We start from the raw sequence: 6,499 nt of genomic DNA, 5'->3' as shown, positions 1-6,499 counted from the left end.
AAGCTTTTCGATGCGAGTATCTCCGAATGTAATGACTTAGTTCAAGTGCGGCTCTTATGTATTCATGTGTTTATTTATGTATTTTATTTATTAATAATTAAAATAAATGCATTTAGATGAATTCATTACTTCATGTTATTCAGGTGCTTGGACATGGGTTAAAAGTTTGTATTTTTATATATTTAAAATTTTTCTTTGTTAGAACATAAAATTTAAACATTAAGAATTGTTTGACAGATTATGTAGCATCATAGAAACACATCAGGAGTATGTTGGTGGTCTTAAGAAAGTTTTTTTTTAATTTTGAAACCCCATTTTCTTGAAACCCAGTGACAGTTAGTCATCTGTCTGCTTCTCTGCAAAGAAAGAAATGGAATTAAGGCCAAAAGGCCCTGGAAATTCATTGTGAAATGTCAAAAATCCCTCAGTGTCAAAGGAGAAATCAATCCGTTCTTGAAGCCGTTCCCTGCAAAAATAGATTATTTTCCAGCGGTTGGAGATATTTATTCTGGGACCCTCAGAGTATTGTCATAGTAACATTTATACTACAACACCACTTAAGTCGCCTAAATCCCCCATTATCCCTTTTATTCAGCGTCTCATTTGCAAAAAAAAAAAAAAAAAAAAAAAGAAGGATCCCCCCCCTAGGGCTCCTCTCTCTTGTTCTTCTTTCCGAGACTGTATTCCAGGACGTGCCTGCGTTACTTTAGTCATGGTTGTTAGTGAGTTCTAACATGGAACATGGTTGCAGCCCCCCCCCCTCTCTCTGGGAAAATCTATGCAAGTGTTGGTTGTATATATATATATATATATATGTGTGTGTGTGTGTGTGTCTGTGTGTGTGCGTGCGTGCGCGTGCGTGTGTGTGTGTGTGTGTGTGTATGTTTGGGGAGGTAGAAAAAGTGTCAAGGAATTCATTGTCTGTTCTCCACCTGTTATTATTCTGGTCCCAATCAACCTGCTAGCCAGTCTGGAGCCAGTGGCCATCTGGAAACACTGCTCTGTTTATAAACTTGGCAGAGATCAGCACTCCGGGGCCCTGACCTCCCACACGAATCTGGAAACAATTAGAGCAAGACAGTCTGGCTGATTACTGCGAGAGGGCCCAGCGTGGATCCCAATGACGGCTGCGGGGACGCCAGAGCCTTGTTAGGGAAAATGCTAACTCAGTTTTTACACACAAACCCTGTACACACACACACACACACACACACACACACACACACACACACACAAACACACACAGGAGTACACACAGCCAAACATACTTACACCTCGTGGAAGTAGAGTGCTCTTTCTTCTCTGCTTCCCTTTTTCTGTGTTGAGACCTTTTTCTTCTTTTGCGGAGGATTGACGGATAGACTCACACACACACACACACACACACACACACACGCACACACACACACACACACACACACGCGCACACACACACACACACACACACACACACCCACTCACACACACACGCACATACATAGACACACACACATTATTACACACAAACAAACACAACTTATTGACGTAAGACATTGTTGTGGATAGAAAGATATAATCTATTTCTGGAAGCAGATCTGTAAGTAACCTCTCCTCACACGCCGACGCCTGTCAGCAGCCGCTGTCAACATCCCAACGAAAAGCGGACATATTTTAGGCAGAGAGGGAGAGAGAGAGGAAGATAGAGAGAGAGAGAGAGAGAGAGAGAGAGAGAGATAGATCTTCATCTAGTTCATTCACAACTGGAGCTCTAGGGAATGAATGAAAGGATGTCTTCTGAATCACCCCCTGGTCATGGATCATACTGTACACGTCATACGTCTGTCACACACACACACACACACACATACACACACACACACACACACACACACAAACACACACACACACACCCCCCACACACACACACACACACACACAAACCTGTAATGGTCCGTACAGTGACACATTTAAAAAAAATCTGCTTTTCCCAACAGTAATATAGCACCTGGGAGTGTCCTTTTCCATGAAATAGGGTTATAGTATAGGGTCGATTTAAAGCCTTATTTAGTATCTGGACGATCCTAGTGTCAAAAAGTAACTGAGTACATTTACTCATGTAGTGTCATTAAGTACAAATGTAGGGTATTTGTACTTCACTTGAGCGGTTCCATTTATATTTTATTACATTACATTACATCATTTAGCAGACACCAAAGTGTCCAAAGCGACTTACAATAAGTACATTTGTTCTGCAGCTGTTTGACATATTTTACTTCACTACATTTGTCTACAACACACAAATATTTTAAAGAAAGCCATTTATTTTTAATGCAAGTGAACGTTTTGATACAAGTAACATTGGAATACGATTGAACTCAAGAGTTTTTAAGAATTTTAAATGAAAGAATATATATATATTTACAGTATAATCTTGGGTATTTCTATTTCAGTGAAGATTAGGAGCATTTCCTCCACAAGGCAATTTTTTATACAACATTTAAGTGTTGATTCAAGATGTTGTTGAAGTGTTAATTAAAGTTGAGCTGTTTTTTTCAGTTCCACATTTTGTTTGTGCGGTCGAAAATGATGATGGAATTAGCAAAAAGACAACTTCATATCATCATTATGACGCAGTCGCAAATTGATCCGGGTGTAGCGCAGCGATCCGGCGTCGGTATGAAACAAAACACAAACCCAAGGAAGATTAATGGATGGTGCGATGCTTCGTGGATGAAAAGGTCTTATTCATTTCTCACATGACATTGAGACTTGCCACATCAGGCCAATAACCCCCAAAAAAGGCTTGATTGGGCAAGACTGTGATTAAAAATACCCGCCGCTCATCCGTCATTGCCAAATATCACAGCCATACGTCTTGCACAACAGCACCGAGGCAAGGGAAACTTCTGTGATTCACAGTTGTGTTTATGCGCCGTGTCCAGCCGTTCCTTGCGTAGCGATTATCAGTTATGTTTTTCGTTTCTTCTTTTTGTTTTTTCCATGTTATACATTTTGCAGCATTTGCTTAATAATTGCAAAGAAATACGTCATCAGTACCAATGAATCAAATGTGACTTATTTTTTTTATTTAGAAAAGCAATTATCCTTTCCCTAAAAGCAATGACGATGGACAATAATCACAGTTCCTCTTTCTCTCTCCCTCTCTCCCTCCCTCTCGCTCTTGTTCTCTCTCTCTCTCTCTCTCCCTATGTCTCCTTTATGACAATTTATGGTATGCCGCTGCACAGTGCATGTGAATAAACCACGAGTGTGGGCGGGTTGGGGGGGGGGGGCTTTTAATAAGGAAAGATTATAGAAAATGGGCCCAAAGCCCAATAGAACATTTCCAGCTGGAAGTCCATGCAGCGCTGGAAGCAGCGGCAGCTCTTGTTTTACCAGGAGGAGAGACGCAGATTGGCTCCAGACGCTGTGTTACATGCATTACCTGACCATGCGTTACCTCTTCACTCAGCGCACACGTCATTCCGTGCGCCGCTCCTCGTTCTTCTCCCGGCCAAAAGTCACTTAGCGCCCTCCGGCTAATGTGAAGGCGTCGTATTATTTATAAATATTATTTGTTTTTGTTTGCTTTGTTATGGCACTGTCTATGATCACGCGCGGCATTACAACAGCCAGGTTTACGTCAAAGGTCAGACCGAGAAACGCTCGGCGCACTGTCGGATAGCTCGAGTTGTGAATCACTGTCGCCACGGTAACGCAGCAGCGGTTTGTGACAGGGCCGATGATTCATGGCAGTTTTACTTCCTTCAACTGTTAGTTCATCACGAGGAGCCGTGGGAGGACTAACTCTTGTGATCGTGTTCATTTGATTATACAGTATACCTGCTGTTAAAGTGGTAATCCGTGACATAATTTGTTATGTTGTGTTTGTGTTTACACTGGCAACTCAAACGACCCCATTCTGATGTTTTGCCCACATGTGACACGGCTGGGATATGTGTTATAAACGCCTAAACAGGAAATAAAAACACATGAATTTGGATATTTTCCTTTGGGTTTTGGGCCACATTCACATGTGGAAATAAATCGCATCGATCGGAATTTGATGGTCATTGCGATTCAAACGTCATCAACGCATAATGCTTTCTTCTTTTGTCGTAAAAATTTGATTGCTGTGTTGTAAACCTCTAAAGATGCTTCAGAAAACTAAAGCTTGATTTATTATTATTTAACTCACATCCACAGCAGATGGCGAACGGGCTGTGCTCATTGGCTGGAGTAAGGAGTGTGCATACAGGGTTGATTTTAAGTGCTCTTTCTACTGACGGGTGTAAACAAGAGAATCTCATATGGGTCACATGGAAAGTTGATGTAAACAGGCGGGCAAAGAAATCAGATGTCGGCAACAAATAGGAACTGGGCATTAAGACCTGCTGTGTAAGCGCAGGCGTTGTGCTTAGAGCAGACCTGTGGTATAAAGCACGGTGCGCCCTGTTGTCATGGTTTCCTGCCAGCGCGCTCTCCAGTACGGCAACACTCACAATCAACAAATCAAGAGGTGACTATCCGTGGTGGTAATGCGTAAAATTATTTTCTTCAAAATATCCCGTATTTGACCATTTTATTTAGCTGGTACTTCATAAGAAACAGCTATTCAATATGTCTGCTTTATGTATGTGCTCCTCTCTATGCAGTTTCCATTGTTGGTGGCGGAGTTCGCCTTTCCCAGCAAGAATGGAAACACTGTAAAAACAACGCAAGAAGTGAAAGGCAGTGAATCAGTTATGAGAAGGCAAAGATTATCAAATGATGGAAAAAATGACGGTTAAACCCAGATTTCGAATGGAATTCTGGGACTTTTATTGTCACCCGCCAACCCAGACAATTTTACGGATTTCCACTTTAACCTTTAGACTACACCGCTGTTTGTGAAATTCAAACATCTTTGTCAATGTTGTCCTTATTTAGTTATGTCTATTCTCAATCTATCACTGTCTGACCCTCCACCCACACTGCCGCCACAACCACCACCACCACCACCACCACCACCCAAATACCTTTTCCTTTCTGTGTGACTGCAAATGTGTCAGAGGAACAGTGAAAACAGGATCCTGATGGGATAAGTTTTAAAAGGGCCGTGGGTGTATTTTTGACATAGCAGAGGAAGAGCAAGGGCAGTGTCCTTCCTGGTTTTCTACAGCTTCCTGGACGCGCTCCCCTGACTGGGAATTTGATTCAGAGCCACTTATTATGTTCACTTCCAATGCCATTGTTTGGATGGCCATCGATCTTCTGAGATTCGCTTCCCTTGACAACAGAGTCCGCTTGGCTGCTTTATTTAATCAGGTGCAACAATTACTTTTCTGTCCTCTGCGTTGGAAGTCGTGCTATTTCTGCTATTGGCTTTTACTGCTAGAAGACTATTTACCAGCAATCTATTCATCATCTTTTCATCTCCCATAAAAGATAAAGGTAGCTATTCATGCCAAAGTTTTGAGAAGCTATAGAAAAATTCTACTCAATCCAATCATTTATTTTTTATTTGGTAACTTGTATCGGAAGGATATATTTGCTATTATTCACTTTGGGCCATAATAAAATTGGTTCCCATTATTTATAACTGTTTATAGCACAAACTCATGGAACGCTTTACTATTGAATCAAATGAGTCCTATGGGGCAAAATTTGAGGCATAATTAAATGTATTTTTCGAAAATAAATACTGAATAAAAAACTTTGAGTTTCTCTGGGTTTATTGACCCTTTTGCACTTCAGCAAATCAGCTGTTTTGGTTACATCCACTGCTAAGAGACTAGAAACAGGAAGTTGCGTCACTTCCTTTTGATGAAACTGTTATTCAACACATGCTCAAAAAACACACTATGAAACCCAACCTTCAATGCAACGTTGCGATTAAGCACGGCGAGAAGTTGTGGCGGAGTGGTCAGTTTCCCGATGGTAAAGCGTTTCTCAAGTCAAGTTTGTGGTCGAAACATTTATAAAATGATGGGAATTTTAATAGCAAACCTTTCCTTCAACGGTTAATAAACAGTACGTGATGTGATAGGAAGGCAATGACCGATGCTTTCCGTTTGAGTGGGAATTAAACTGTGGAAAAAAAAAACCTTTAAAAAGAAAACACGAGGAAGTGCCACAGGAGTGCACGGAAAATAGCACTAAACCAAAACAAACTAGACACGCTAGACGGAGAAGTATATCACGGCGAGGAGGTGTTAAGATGTGTGTGTGTGTGTGTGTGTGTGTGTGTGTGTGTGTGTGTGCGCGCGTGTGCGCGTGTGTGTGTGGTAAAAATGAGCAAACACACAGCCAAAGCGCCAGGCAATTATATTGGTTGTTCAGGTTAAGTCGACAGGGCTTAAAAATAAAACGGCTGCTGCTCGTTCTGTTGTATCCAGAGCACTCCTGCAGGTGGAGCGAAGCCTCCGTCCCAAGCGTGATCACTCAGTACGGTGACACTGACTATCCCGCTGCAATCATCAGTCCATCAGTCCATCAGTCCGTGCTTTATGGCCTGTGAATTGCGGAGGCTACGCCGTCT

Source organism: Zeus faber (genome assembly GCF_960531495.2).
Source record: "Zeus faber genome assembly, chromosome: 12".
NCBI classification, from domain to species: Eukaryota; Metazoa; Chordata; class Actinopteri; order Zeiformes; family Zeidae; genus Zeus; species Zeus faber.
The sequence above is the reverse complement of the archived record's forward strand: the minus strand, read 5'-3'. Positions refer to the sequence as shown.